The sequence below is a fragment of the Cryptomeria japonica genome, unplaced genomic scaffold, assembly GCF_030272615.1.
Source record: "Cryptomeria japonica unplaced genomic scaffold, Sugi_1.0 HiC_scaffold_337, whole genome shotgun sequence".
Lineage (NCBI taxonomy): Eukaryota > Viridiplantae > Streptophyta > Pinopsida > Cupressales > Cupressaceae > Cryptomeria > Cryptomeria japonica.
The window spans coordinates 65,001-80,000 of NW_026729159.1; the positions used below are offsets into that span (position 1 = coordinate 65,001).

Consider the following 15,000-nt stretch of genomic DNA (forward strand, 5'->3'; position numbering starts at 1 on the left):
CCTAAGGTGAGCTTCTCCTCATAGGCAATTCCGCTCTTATCCGGTCACGTTTGTGTGCCCGAATTTCGCAAGGCAACCTCCATGGGACATGGAAAAGACTCGAGAAGAGAGCTCGCTCACGGGAGAGAGAAGCCAAGGAGACCACGAGAGTGCTGAGAGTGGGACAGCGCTGAATAGGCGGGAGAAGCCTGCGCGTATAAACGGAGATATATATCCAATTGCAACGAAGGAACGTGCCAAAGATCGAGAACAATGGCAGAAATGCTAGTAACGTGCACTTCGGGACCAACGCATCACCGGAAGACAACCGCCAAACATCGAAAGAGTCGCGATGCTCCGCAACCTACGTGCAAAGCGGTCGCACACCGGGTAAGGGAGTGAGAGCCCCAAACATAGCTGGGCGAGGCGCTCACTCCGCTCTTTAATATCTCGTTAATACCGCCAAGGAAATGGCACAAGCACACACACACAAGCATCCTCGGAAGAGGACAGTTCGAGTGACAGGTCAAATCCAAGAGTTCCGAAGACTACCTCCAGGAACAATCGGGAACAAGACCGATTACAAGTCGTCGAGTCTGTTACTGGGCGAACACGAGATGCGCACAGGAAATCGATCAGCCCTCACAATGGCCCAAGGCCAGAGATCGGACTGCTACGATTTACCCCAACAATCATCGTGCCACTCTTCGCAGAGAGGTGATAGACGCCAACGAGCCCGCGCATAGCAATCGAGGTGTAAAAAGGGCGTTGAAGGCAGGAAGCCTGGACGAAAGAGGCTACGAGGTCACCTCGAAGCGGTCTAAGAATCGGGCGCACTTGGGGCGACTACCAGTGCCAACCCCTTATCCCGCGGTGCGTCCGACACACAGAAATTTCCAAGGCGGCCAAGGAGCCTCCCCGCATAGCAATCGGGGTGTGAGGTTACGGATGCAGCATTGATAGCAATCGAGGTGTGAGGCGAAGGATGCAGAAGTGAGAGCCGAGGGATGTAGCAGAGATAGCAATCGGGGTGTGTGATGCAGAAGAGATAGCAATCGAGGTGTGCGGTGGGAAGGGCCCAGCAGCCAGAATGCATGAAGCGACGGATGAAGCAGTGATGACAACCGGGCTGTGAGGAGAGGAGGGATGCAGCCAAGAAAGCAATCAGGGCTCGAGGCAAGGGATGCATCAAGGATAGCAATCATGTTGTGAGGCGAGATTCCAAAGGCTAAACGTGAGAGGCTGCAGGGTCGACTCAGAGAGGTCTATGCATGTGAGAGGCTGAAAGCAAGGTCGACTCGGAGCGGTCTATGCATCGGGCGCGCTTGGGGCGACTACCAGTGCCAACCCCTTATCCCGCGACGCGTCCGACAAAGAGAACGTTCCAAGGCGGCAGAGGAGGTTACCAGCCGAAGGATGCAGTAGCAATAACAGGTATAGTTCCGCGGCGGCCGAGAAGACTCACCGCATAGGAATCGGGATGCGAGGCGAGGGATGCGGCGGGAAGGCCCCGACGGCTAAACGGAAGAGGCTGCAGGGCCGCCTCGGAATGGTCCAAGCATCGGATGCGATTGGGACGACTACCAGTGCCAACCCCTTATCCCGCGATGCGTCCGATACACAGATAGTTCCAAGGCGGCCGAGGAGCCTCACCGCATATCAATCGGGGTGCGAGGCGAGGGATGGGGCGGGAAGGCCCCAACGGCTAGACGGAAGAGGCTTCAGGGCCACCTCGGAATGGTCCAAGCATCGGACGCGCTTGGGGCGACTGCCAGTGCCAACCCCTTATCCCGCGATGCGTCCGATACACAGATGGTTCCAAGGCGGCCGAGGAGCCTCACCGCATAGCAATCGGGGGTGCGAGGCGAGGGATGGGGCGGGAAGGCCCCAACGGCTAGACGGAAGAGGCTTCAGGGCCGCCTAGGAATGGTCCAAGCATCGGACACGCTTGGGGCGACTACCAGTGACAGCCCCCTATCCCGCGATGCGTCCGATACGAAGATGGTTCCAAGGCGGCCGAGGAGCCTCACCGCATAGCAATCGGGGTGCGAGGTGGGGGATGCGGCGAGATGGCCCCAACGGCTAGACGGAAGAGGCCACAGGGCCGCGTCGGAATAGTCCAAGCATCGGACGCGCTTGGGGCGACTACCAGTGACAACCCCTTATCCCGCGATGCGTCCGATACGAAGATAGTTCCAAGGCGGCCGAGGAGCCTCACCGCATAGCAATCGGGGTGCGAGGTGGGGGATGCGGCGAGATGGCCCCAACGGCTAGACGGAAGAGGCTGCAGGGCCGCCTCGGAATAGTCCAAGCATCGGACGCGCTTGGGGCCACTACCAGTGACAACCCCTTATCCCGCAATGCGTCCGATACGAAGATAGTTCCAAGGCGGCCGAAGAGCCTCACCGCATAGCAATCGGGGTGCGAGGTGGGGGATGCGGCGAGATGGCCCCAACGGCTAGACGGAAGAGGCCACAGGGCCGCCTCGGAATAGTCCAAGCATCGGACGCGCTTGGGGCGACTACCAGTGACAACCCCTTATCCCGCGATGCGTCCGATACGAAGATAGTTCCCAGGCGGCCGAGGAGCCTCACCGCATAGCAATCGGGGTGCGAGGCGAGGGATGCGGCGAGATGGCCCCAAAGGCTAGACGGAAGAGGCTGCAGGGCTGCCTCGGAATAGTCCAAGCATCGGACGCGCTTGGGGCGACTACCACTGCCAACCCCTTATCCCGCGATGCGTCCGATACACAGATAGTTCCGAGGCGGCCGAGAAGGTGGGGGATGCAGCGAGATGGCCCCAACGGCTAGACGGAAGAGGCTGCAGGGCCGCCTCGGAATAGTCCAAGCATCGGACGCGCTTGGGGCGACTACCAGTGACAACCCCTTATCCCGCGATGCGTCCGATACACAGATAGTTCCGAGGCGGCCAAGGAGCCTCACCGCATAGCAATCGTGGTGCGAGGTGGGGGATGCGGCGAGATGGCCCCAACGGCTAGACGGAAGAGGCTGCAGGGCCGCCTCGGAATGGTCCAAGCATCGGATGCGCTTGGGGCGACTACCACTGCCAACCCCTTATCCCGCGATGCGTCCGATACACAGATAGTTCCAAGGCGGCCGAGGAGCCTCACAGCATAGCAATCAGGGTGCGAGGCGAGGGATGCGGCGAGAAAGCCCCAACGGCTAGAGGGAAGAGGCTTCAGGTCCGCCTCGGAATGGTCCAAGCATCGGACGCGCTTGGGGCGACTACCAGTGACAACCCCTTATCCCGCGACGCGTCCGATACACAGATAGTTCCAAGGCGGCCGAGGAGCCTCACCGCATAGCAATCGGGGTGCGAGGCGAGGGATGCGGCGAGAAGGACCCAACGGCTACACGGAAGAGGCTTCGGGGCCGCCTCGGAATGGTCCAAGCATCGGACGCGCTTGGGGCGACTACCAGTGACAACCCCTTATCCCGCGACGCGTCCGATACACAGATAGTTCCAAGGCGGCCGAGGAGCCTCACCGCATAGCAATCGGGGTGCGAGGCGAGGGATGCGGCGAGAAGGACCCAACGGCTACACGGAAGAGGCTTCGGGGCCGCCTCGGAATGGTCCAAGCATCGGACGCGCTTGGGGCGACTACCAGTGACAACCCCTTATCCCGCGACGCGTCCGATACACAGATAGTTCCAAGGCGGCCGAGGAGCCTCACCGCATAGCAATCGGGGTGCGAGGCGAGGGATGCGGCGAGAAGGACCCAACGGCTAGACGGAAGAGGCTTCGGGTCCGCCTCGGAATGGTCCAAGCATCGGACGCGCTTGGGGCGACTACCAGTGACAACCCCTTATCCCGCGACGCGTCCGATACACAGATAGTTCCAAGGCGGCCGAGGAGCCTCACCGCATAGCAATCGGGGTGCGAGGCGAGGGATGCGGCGAGAAGGACCCAACGGCTAGACGGAAGAGGCTTCGGGTCCGCCTCGGAATGGTCCAAGCATCGGACGCGCTTGGGGCGACTACCAGTGACAACCCCTTATCCCGCGACGCGTCCGATACACAGATAGTTCCAAGGCGGCCGAGGAGCCTCACCGCATAGCAATCGGGGTGCGAGGCGAGGGATGCGGCGAGAAGGACCCAACGGCTAGACGGAAGAGGCTTCGGGTCCGCCTCGGAATGGTCCAAGCATCGGACGCGCTTGGGGCGACTACCAGTGACAACCCCTTATCCCGCGACGCGTCCGATACACAGATAGTTCCGAGGCGGCCGAGGAGCCTCACCGCATAGCAATCGGGGTGCGAGGCGAAGGATGCGGCGAGAAGGACCCAACGGCTAGACGGAAGAGGCTTCGGGTCCGCCTCGGAATGGTCTAAGCATCGGACGCGCTTGGGGCGACTACCAGTGACAACCCCTTATCCCGCGACGCGTCCGATACACAGATAGTTCCAAGGCGGCCGAGGAGCCTCACCACATAGCAATCGGGGTGCGAGGCGAGGGATGCGGCGAGAAGGACCCAACGGCTAGACGGAAGAGGCTTCAGGGCCTCCTCGGAATGGTCCAAGCATCGGACGCGCTTGGGGCGACTACCAATGACAACCCCTTATCCCGCGACGCGTCCGATACACAGATAGTTCCGAGGCGGCCGAGGAGCCTCACCGCATAGCAATCGGGGTGCGAGGCGAGGGATGCGGCGAGAAGGACCCAACGGCTAGACGGAAAAGGCTTCAGGGCCGCCTCGGAATGGTCCAAGCATCGGACGCGCTTGGGGCGACTACCAGTGACAACCCCTTATCCCGCGACGCGTCCGATACACAGATAGTTCCGAGGCGGCCGAGGAGCCTCACCGCATAGCAATCGGGGTGCGAGGCGAGGGATGCGGCGAGAAGGACCCAACGGCTAGACGGAAGAGGCTTCAGGGCCGCCTCGGAATGGTCCAAGCATCGGACGCGCTTGGGGCGACTACCGTTGCCAACCCCTTATCCCGCGATGCGTCTGATACACAGATAGTTCCGAGGCGGCCGAGGAGCCTCACCGCATAGCAATCGGGTTGCGAGGCAGATTATTGGGAAGGGAACCCCCTGGGATGCGGCTCAAGCAGTGCCCAAAGGGACTGGAATGCGGAATCACATCGAGAGACCCAAATGCTATACGAGGGCTCAAATCGAATTATCGATTTGGCCACGACATGGACGCATCGGAACGACTACCTTTGCCGAACCACTCGCAATTGCATCCATACCGAAACCAATAGACATTTCCGTTAGAGCCCTCGCATAGCATTCGGGAATCTCGCATGCCCCTCTAAATCGACCAATGCTGGCGCTCAATGAAAATCCGAGCGCTACCACCGTTCGAGCGCCAGCATTGGTCGAGTTAGAGGGGCACGGGGGAGAATGCTCCAGTCAACACCTCCCCTATATAAGTTATTTGTCCGATTCTCGCACAACCGTAGTCTGCCTCGTCGAATCAAACAACGGTCCCAGATTCCGACTTCCGTTCCGTAGAGACCCAAAAGCTAGATGGAGGCTCGCAAGAAAGAGAGTCGGCGCATAGCAATCGGGTTTCTCGAACGTTTAGGGACCGAGCTCACTTGCGGATAGGGCAAAATCCGCCAAGCAACCCAAAAGCTAGACGGGGGCTCGAATCGAATCGCCTAGGCGGCCACAACAACGACGTGTTGGATCGACTACCAGTGCCAAACCATTCAGCAAGACTAGTCTGTGTCGAGGCCGGATAGAGATTCTCAGAGAGCGCTCGCATAGCATTTAGGAGACCTGCCGCGTCCCTCACACTCGACAAATGGTGGTGCACGTTTATAAATCCGAGCGATCCCAACCCTTTCAAGCACCAACATCGGTCGAGATAGAGGGGCACGGAGGGGGCTGCGTGAGACAACACAGTCCCCTATATAAGTTATTTGTCCGATTCTCACACATCCGAAGAATGGTCATCAAATCGGACAACAGCCCAAACTTCCGACTTCCGTCCCAGAAAGCCCAAGAGCTATCTAAAACGTTCATGGCCGGAACTCGATCGCGGCTATACCAGTCCGCCAAGCAACCCAAAAGCTAGACTGGAGCTCTAGTCGAATCACCTCTGTGGCCATTGCAAGGACGTGTTGGAGCGACTACCATTGCCGAACCATTCCGCAGGTCGAGTCCATACCAAGGCCGCATAGAGATTCACGATGAGCTCCTGCATAGCAATCAGGAGACTTGCCGTGTCCATCACAATCGATAAATCCTGGTGCAAGATTTTTGCATCCGAGCGCTCCAACCAGTCGAGCACCAGCATCAATCGACATAAACGGGCACGGGGGGAGGATGCTCGAGAACACTACCTCCCCTATATAAGTTATTTGTCCGATTCTCAAGCAGCCGAAGTCTGGTCATCGAATCGGGTCAAAGACCACAACTTCCGACTTTACCCACAATGCAAGTCATCGAATCGAACATCGGCCCCCGAGTCGGACTCCATGCGTATGTCAGGTCATCGGACCCAAATTCCGCCTTCCTGCGCATGGCGGGCCATCAATATCAACTCGGTCATCGGACCCAAACTCCGCCTTTTTGCGTATGGCACGCCTTCAAATCGGTCATCGGACCCAAATTCCGCCTTCCTGTGCATGGCGGGCCATCAACATCAACTCGGTCATCGGACCCAAATTCCGCCTTTCTGCGCATGGCACGCCATCAACTCGGTCATCGGACCCAAATTCCGCCTTCCTGCGCATGGCAGGTCATCGGACACAAATTCAGACCTCGCCAATATGCCTACGTATCGAATCGGTCATCGGACCCAACTTCCGACTTCATCCATACTGTAGGGTCTTTGAGGTTGGCGCGGTGCGCTCAACCCAGGGAGTCGACCCATCGAAGCATACACCTCCCCTATATAAGCTATTTGTCCGATTCCCACACCTGTGTAGTTTGCACCTCTGACCAGGACATCGACCCCAACTTCCGAACTCGACTGCAACGACGGCACCAGCGCCTTGGTGCGCACCTTGCGACGCACAGTCCCAACATTCGCCTTCCTGCACATGGCAGGTCATCGGACCCAAATTCCGACCTCGCGAGTATGCCTACATATCGAATCGGTCATCGGACCCAACTTCCGACTTCATCCATACCGTAGGGTCTTTGAGGTTGGCGCGGTGCGCTCAACCCGGGGAGTCGACCCAACGAAGCATACACCTCCCCTATATAAGCTATTTGTCCGATTCCCACACCTGTGTAGTTTGCACCTCCGATCAAGACATCGACCCCAACTTCCGAACTCGCCTCCAACGACCGAACCAGCGCCTTGGTGCGCACCTTGCAACGCACAGTGCCAACATTCGCCTTCCTGCACGTGGCAGGTCATCGGACCCAAATTCCGACCTCGCGAGTATGCCTACATATCGAATCGGTCATCGGACCCAACTTCCGACTTCATCCATACCGTAGGGTCTTTGAGGTTGGCGCGGTGCGCTCAACCCGGGGAGTCGACCCAACGAAGCATACACCTCCCCTATATAAGCTATTTGTCCGATTCCCACACCTGTGTAGCTTGCACCTCCGATCAGGACATCGACCCCAACTTCCGAACTCGACTAAAAAGACCGCACCAGCGCCTTGGTGTGCACCTTGCAACGCACAGTGTCAACATTCGCCTTCCTGCACATGGCAGGTCATCGGACCCAAATTCCGACCTCATGAGCATACCTACTAATCGAATTGGTCATCGGACCCAACTTCCGACTTCATCCATACCGTAGGGTCTTTGAGGTTGGCGCGGTGCGCTCAACCTGGGGAGTCGACCCATCGAAGCATACACCTCCCCTATATAAGCTATTTGTCCGATTCCGACACCTGTGTAGTTTGCACCTCCGCTCAGGACATCGACCCCAACTTCCGAACTCGCCTGCAACGACCGAACCAGCGCCTTGGTGCGCACCAAAAGTGCGCACTTTTGGAGGGCACTTTTGTGCGCTCCAAAGGTGCGCACTTTTGGAGGGCACTTTTCTGCGCTCCAAAGGTGCGCACTTTTGGAGGGCACTTTTTGGAGGGCACTTTTCTGCGCTCCAAAGGTGCGCACTTTTGGAGGGCACTTTTTGGAGGGCACTTTTCTGCGCTCCAAAGGTGCGCACTTTTGGAGGGCACTTTTTGGAGGGCACTTTTCTGCGCTCCAAAGGTGCGCACTTTTGGAGGGCACTTTTTGGAGGGCACTTTTCTGCGCTCCAAAGGTGCGCACTTTTGGAGGGCACTTTTTGGAGGGCACTTTTCTGCGCTCCAAAGGTGCGCACTTTTGGAGGGCACTTTTCTGCGCTCCAAAGGTGCGCACTTTTGGAGGGCACTTTTTGGAGGGCACTTTTCTGCGCTCCAAAGGTGCGCACTTTTGGAGGGCACTTTTCTGCGCTCCAAAGGTGCGCACTTTTGGAGGGCACTTTTTGGAGGGCACTTTTCTGCGCTCCAAAGGTGCGCACTTTTGGAGGGCACTTTTGTGCACTCCAAAGGTGCGCACTTTTGGAGGGCACTTTTCCTGTGCTCCAAAGGTGCACACCTAGGTGAGCACCTTCGACCACACCTTGTAGCACACCAAACTCTGACTTTCGACTTCATCCGCAATGCAGGGTCTTTGAGGTTGGCGCAATGCGCACAACCAGGGGAGTCGACCCATCAAACCCAACACCTCCCCTATATAAGCTATTTGTCTGATTCTCATACATGCGTAGCCTGCAGGAGCAATTAGGACATCGACCCCAACTTTCGGCTTCTAAACGAAAACAAGGTCTTTGAGGTTGGTGTAATGCGAACAACTAGGGGAGTCAACCCATCAAACCCAACACCTCCCCTATATAAGCTATTTGTCTGATTCTCATACATGTGTAGTCTACAGGAGCAATTAGGACATCGACCCCAACTTTTGACTTCTTAACGAAAACAAGGTCTTTGAGGTTGACGTAATGCGCACAACCAGGGGAGTCGACCCATCAAACCCAACACCTCCCCTATATAAGCTATTTGTCCGATTCTCATACATGTGTAGCCTGCAGGAGCCATTAGGACATTGACCCCAACTTTTGACTTCTTAACGAAAACAAGGTCTTTGAGGTTGGCGTAATGCGCACAACCAAGGGAGTTGACCCATCAAACCCAACACCTCCCCTATATAAGCTATTTGTCTGATTCTCATACATGTGTAGCCTGCAACAACGATTAGGACATCCACCCCAACTTCTGAATTCGTCTGCGTTGACCGCACCAAAGGTGCACGCCTTGGTGCTCACCAAAATCCGACTTCCGACTTCTTCTGCTATGCGGGGTCTTTGAGGTTGGCGCAGTGCGCACAACCAGGGGAGTCAACCCACCGAATGCAACACCTCCCCTATATAAGCTATTTGTCTGATTCTCATACATGCGTAGACTGCAGCAATGATTAGGACATCCACCCCAACTTTTGACTTCTTAAACAAGACAGGGTCTTTGAAGTTGGTGCAGTGCACACAACCAGGGGAGTCGACCCATCAAACGCAACACCTCCCCTATATAAAGCTATTTGTCCGATTCTCATACGTGTAGTCTGCAGCAGCGATTAGGACATCGACCCCAACTTCCGAATTCGTTTGCATTGACCGCACCAAAGGTGCACGCCTTGGTGTGCACCCTGGAGTGCACTTTGGTGCTCACCTCGGTGCACACTTTGGTGTGCACCTCGGTGTGCACCAAAGGTGCGCACCTTGGAGCGCACCAAAGGTGTACACTTTGGAGCGCACCACATAGGGTCTTTGAGAGGTTGGCGCAGTGCGCACACCAAGGTGGGTGTTGAGGTGCGTGCCGAGGTGGGTGGGTGCTAGGGTGCGCTCCATGGTGGGTGCCAGGGTGGGTGCGTGCTAGGGTGGATTCCAAAGAGGGTCATAGGGTGGGTGCCAAGGTGGGTTGGTGATATAGTGGGTTCAAAGGTGGGTACTAGGGTGGGTTCCAAGGTGGGTCACAAGTTGGGTGCCAGGATGCGTGGGTGTTAGGTTGGGTGCCAAGGTGGGCTCCTGCGTGGGTGGGTGCTAGGGTGGGTTTCAAGGTGGACGCGAGGGCGGGTGCCAAGGTGGGTAACAAGTTGGGTGTTAGGATGGGTGAGTGCTAGAGTGGGTGCCAAGGTGGGTGGGTGCTAAGGTGGATGCCAAGGTGGTTCACAGGGTGGGTGGGTTCTAGGGTGAGTTCCAAGGTGGGTCACAGGTTCAGTGCTAGGGTGGGTGTCAAGGCGGGTGTCGAGGTGCCTGGGTGCTAGGGTGTGGATGCCAATGTGGGTCATAGGGTGGGTACTAGGGTGGGCTGCAATGTGGGTGCCAAGGTGGGTAACATGCTCGGTGGGTTCTAAATTGGGTGCCAGGGTGGGTGTGCACCCACCTTGCCCGAGGTGGGTGCCAAGGTGCCAGTGTGGGTGGGTGCTAAGGTGGATGCCAAGGTGGGTGAGAAGGTGGGTGATAGGTTGAGTGGTAGGATGGGTGGGTGCCAAGATGGGTCACAGGGTGGGTGCAAGGGTGGGTAGGTGCTAGGGTTGGTGTCAGGGTGGGTGGGTGCTAGGTTGGGTTCCAAGGTGGGTGCGAGGGTGAGTGTCAAGGTGGGTCACAGGTTAGGTGCTAGGATGGGTGAGTGCTAGGGTGCAAAGGTGCCAGGGTGGGTGCTAGGATGGGTCGATGCTAGGGTGAGTGGCAAGGTGGGTCCACAAGTGTCAAGGTGGGTGCCGAGGTGGGTGCCAAGTCGGCGACTGCTATGGTGGATGCCAAGGTGGGTCACGGGGTGGGTGCCAAGTTGCTAGGTTGGGTTCCAAGGTGGGTGCCAACGTGGGTGCTAGGGTGCGTGGGTTAAAGGGTGTGTCACAACGTGGGTGCCAGGATGGGTGCGCACCCACACTGGCCAAGACGGGTGCGGGTGCAAGGTTGGGTTCCAAGCCCGGTCACAGGCTGGGTGCTAGGATGGGTGGGTGCCAAGGTGGGCACCAGGGTGGGTGCACCCACCCTGGCCAAGGTGGGTCACGGGGTGGGTCCTAGGGTGGGTAACGGGGTGGGTACTAAGGTGCGTGCCAAGGTGGGTCATAGGGTGGGTGCCAAGGTGGGCACCAGGGTGGGTGTGCACCAACCCTAGCCAGGGTAGGTCACGGGGTGGTTGTCGGGGTGGGCGTCAAGGAGCCAAGGTGGGTGGCAAGTAGCCAAGTTGCGTGCCAAGGTGGGTGTCGGGGTGGGTGCCAAGGATCCAAGGTGGGTGCCAAGGAACCAAGGTGGGTGTCTGGGTGGGTGCCGAGGTGGGAGCCAGGGTGGGTCCCAAGGTGAGTGCAAAGGTGGGTGCCAGGGTCAAGGTGAGTGCCAATGTGGGTTCCAAGGTGCCAGGGTCAGGGTGAGTGCCAATGTGGGTTCAAAGGTGCTAAGTTGGGTGCGAGGTTGGGTGCGAGGGTGGGTGGGTGCCAAGGTGTGCTAGGTGGAAGCCCGGGTGGGTCGGCATCCCATGGGTGTCGAGTTGGGTGCCTGATGGGTGCTTCTTGTCAAGTTTTAGTCGTCGGGACTCATTTCGAGCCTTAGAGGTCGTTTCTTGTCCGGTTGCCCTGTCTTCGACCTGGGAACCCAATTTTGGTCCTCGGGTCCCATTTTTTTTTGTCTCGCATCCCACTTTTGGCCTGTGGCCTTTTCGGGGTCGATTCTCGTTTTGGGCATCAGAGCATGTTTCTTCTCCTAAAACCCAATATTTGTTTATTAAGTCTCGGAACACATTTTTGTTCTCGTGGACCCATCATGGGTCTTGGAACGCATTTGTGGTCCTTGGGTCCCATTTTGCATCCCGAAACTTGTGTTTTGGTGCTTGATCCCTATTTTGGGTGCCCACCTTGCACCAAGTGCGCACCCGGGGCAAACCGAGCGCCTTGGTGCACCAGGGCAAGATCGAGCGTGCACCCGAGGCGCCCCGAACATGCACCAAGGTGCACTCGGCCCACATGTGAGCGCAGGTCGTTGCGCCCGAGGTGGTGTGTGGGCACCGCGTTGCAGACGGGACACTGCACGCACACGACGCCCCCTCCAGGTGCACGCACGTAGGCCGGGCCGGGTGCACACCCGACGCCCTAGCAAGGTGCGCGCACCCGGGCAGGGCTCACACTTGGCGAACGGGGCGCACTTCGCGAGGGAGGGTGTGCACCTCGACGGGGGTGGGTGGCCGGGGTGGATTCGCACGTGGGTCGCGGTTTGCTAAGTACACACTGCGACAAGCTCATAACGGGTGCGATCATACCAGCGTTAGTGCACCGGATCCCATCAGAACTCCGCAGTTAAGCGCGCTTGGGCCGGAGTAGTACTGGGATGGGTGACCTCCCGGGAAGTCCCGGTGTTGCACCCTTTTTTAGTTTTTCGCCGGGCGTCGCAATGCTATTTGAATAAACCTTTTGCCCGTTTGCGTTCTCGTCGGGGCCGGGCCGGGCCGGGGTGCGCTGCCCGCACTACCGCGCGCGCGGGGGCGACACCGAGCGCGCACCCGAGGCGCCCCGAGCACACAGGCCACGGTGCAACCCGGGCGTTGTGCGCGCACCCCGGTGCGCCCGAGGTGCTGCGCGCGCACCCAGGTGAAATCGGTGTGCACCTCGGCCAGTGCGCGCTCGGTCGAGTCGCGCACGTTGGCCAAGGTGCACGGTGATGTTTCTTACTCTAAGGTTCCGCACCAGACGCCCGGGACAGGTGAGCGAAGCTGGGCGGGGCCGGGTGCGCGGCCGGGGCAGGTGCACGCAGCTGGAGAGAGCTTTGGAGCACACTTCGGAGCGCACCAATGATGCGCTCCATTCAAAAGTTTCCTGAAAAGGCAAAAAAAGTTGAGATTATAGAATTTCCCACTTGAGAGATTGTAAAAAAAAAAAATTTAAAATGAAGGAAACGCGGGTGCCAAGGTGTGCGCAGCCCAGCCAAGGTGTGCGCACCAAGGCGCCCACCCTGGCGAAGGTGCACGCAAGGTGCGCACCCGAGGCAAACCGGACAATTAACCCAACTTTCAACTTCGCGCGCACCTTGGAGCGCACTTCGGAGCGCTCCTTGGTGCGCACCAATCTTGGGCACCTCGGAGTGCACCATGGCGCCCACCAAGGTGCGCACCCGGGGCAAACCGAGCTCCGACTTCGTGCGCACCTTGGAGCGCACGAAAGGTGCGCACCATGGCGCCCACCAAGGTGCGCAGCCCAGCCAAGGCGTGCGCATCAAGGTGCGCACCCTGGCGAAGGTGCGCACCCGGGGCAAACCGAGCTCCGACTTCGTGCGCACCTTGGAGCGCACAAAAGGTGCGCAACCCAGCCAAGGTGTGCGCACCCCGGTCAAACCGAGCTCCGAATCGTGCGCACCAGAGGTGCACGCCATCGTGCGCACCTTGGAGCACACTTCGGAGCCCTCCTTGGTGCGCGCCGATGTTGCGCACCTCGGAGCGCACCCGGGGAAAACAATGCAATTAACCCGACTTTCGACTTCGTGGGCACCTCGGAGCGCTCTCGGGTTCGCACCTCGGAGCACACCGAGGTGCGCACCTTTGATGCGCTGCCTTCACCAATTTCCAGAAAAGGCAAGAAAACATTGAGAAGGTGTGCGCACCGAGGTGCCCACCCTGGCGAAGGTGCACGCGAGGTGCGCACCCGGGGCAAACCGGGCTCCGACTTCGTGCACGCCGCACCTTGGAGCACACTTCGGAGCGCTCCTTGGTGCGCACCAGGGCGCGCAACCCAGCCGAGGTGCCCACCCCGGCGAAGGTGCACGCGAGGTGCGCACCCGGGGCAAACCGGGCTCCGACTTCGTGCACGCCATGGTGCCCACCGCGGCGAAGGTGCACGCGAGGTGCGCACCCGGGGCAAACCGGGCTCCGACTTCGTGCACGCCGCACCTTGGAGCACACTTCGGAGCGCTCCTTGGTGCGCACCATGGTGCCCACCAGGGCGCGCAACCCCGCCGAAGGTGCACGCGAGGTGCGCACCCGGGGCAAACCGGGCTCCGACTTCGTGCACGCCGCACCTTGGAGCACACTTCGGAGCGCTCCTTGGTGCGCACCATGGTGCCCACCAGGGCGCGCAACCCCGCCGAAGGTGCACGCGAGGTGCGCACCCGGGGCAAACCGGGCTCCGACTTCGTGCACGCCATGGTGCGCACCGCGGCGAAGGTGCGCACCCGGGGCAAACCGGGCTCCGACTTCGTGCACGCCGCACCTTGGAGCACACTTCGGAGCGCTCCTTGGTGCGCACCAGGGCGCGCAACCCAGCCGAGGTGCCCACCCCGGCGAAGGTGCACGCGAGGTGCGTACCCGGGGCAAACCGGGCTCCGACTTCGTGCACGCCGCACCTTGGAGCACACTTCGGAGCGCTCCTTGGTGCGCACCATGGTGCCCACCAGGCCGCGCAACCCAGCCAAGGTGTGCGCACCAAGGTGCACGCGAGGTGCGCACCCGGGGCAAACCGGGGTCCGACTTCGTGCACGCCGCACCTTGGAGCACACATCGGGGCGCTCCCGGGTTCGCACCGGCGTTGCGCACCGTGGTGGGCACCTCGGAGCACACCAAGGTGGGCAGCGAGGTGCGCACCTTTGATGCGATGCCTTCACTAATTTCCATAAAAGGCAAAAAAAAAACGAGATTTTAAAATTTCCGTTTTGAAAGATAGTGAGAAAAAGGGAATGCTGGTGCCATCTTGAGCCCGCCCTGGTGCGCAGCCCAGCCAAGGTGTGCGCACCAAGGTGCCCACCCTGGCGAAGGTGCGCGCCCGGGCAATTAACCCAACTTCCAACTTCGCGCGCGCCAGGGTGGGAGCGCACCCAACAACCGGGCCTGGGAAGAGCCAATGCGAGAAACCCCACCAAACGCTCTGACAAAAAAAGAGGGGGCGCTCCAGTAACCCCGCTTCGGAGCGCACCCTGGGCAAACCCAGCCAAGGTGCCCACCCCGGCCAAGGTGCAGGCGAGGTGCGCACCCGGGGCAAACCGGGCTCCGACAACGTGCACGCCGCACCTTGGAGCACACTTCGTAGCGCTCCCGGGTGCGCACCTCAGAGCACACCAAGG

The 15,000-nt window shown here is 59.3% G+C and overlaps 1 non-coding gene across 1 annotated transcript; it reads left to right on the forward strand.

Annotated features, from left to right (window-relative positions):
• Positions 1–12,200: 12,200 nt before the first annotated feature.
• Positions 12,201–12,319, forward strand: LOC131870598 (5S ribosomal RNA). The gene has a single exon (XR_009368903.1). It is a non-coding gene; the product is annotated as a 5S ribosomal RNA (ribosomal RNA).
• The last annotated feature ends 2,681 nt before the right edge of the window (positions 12,320–15,000 follow it).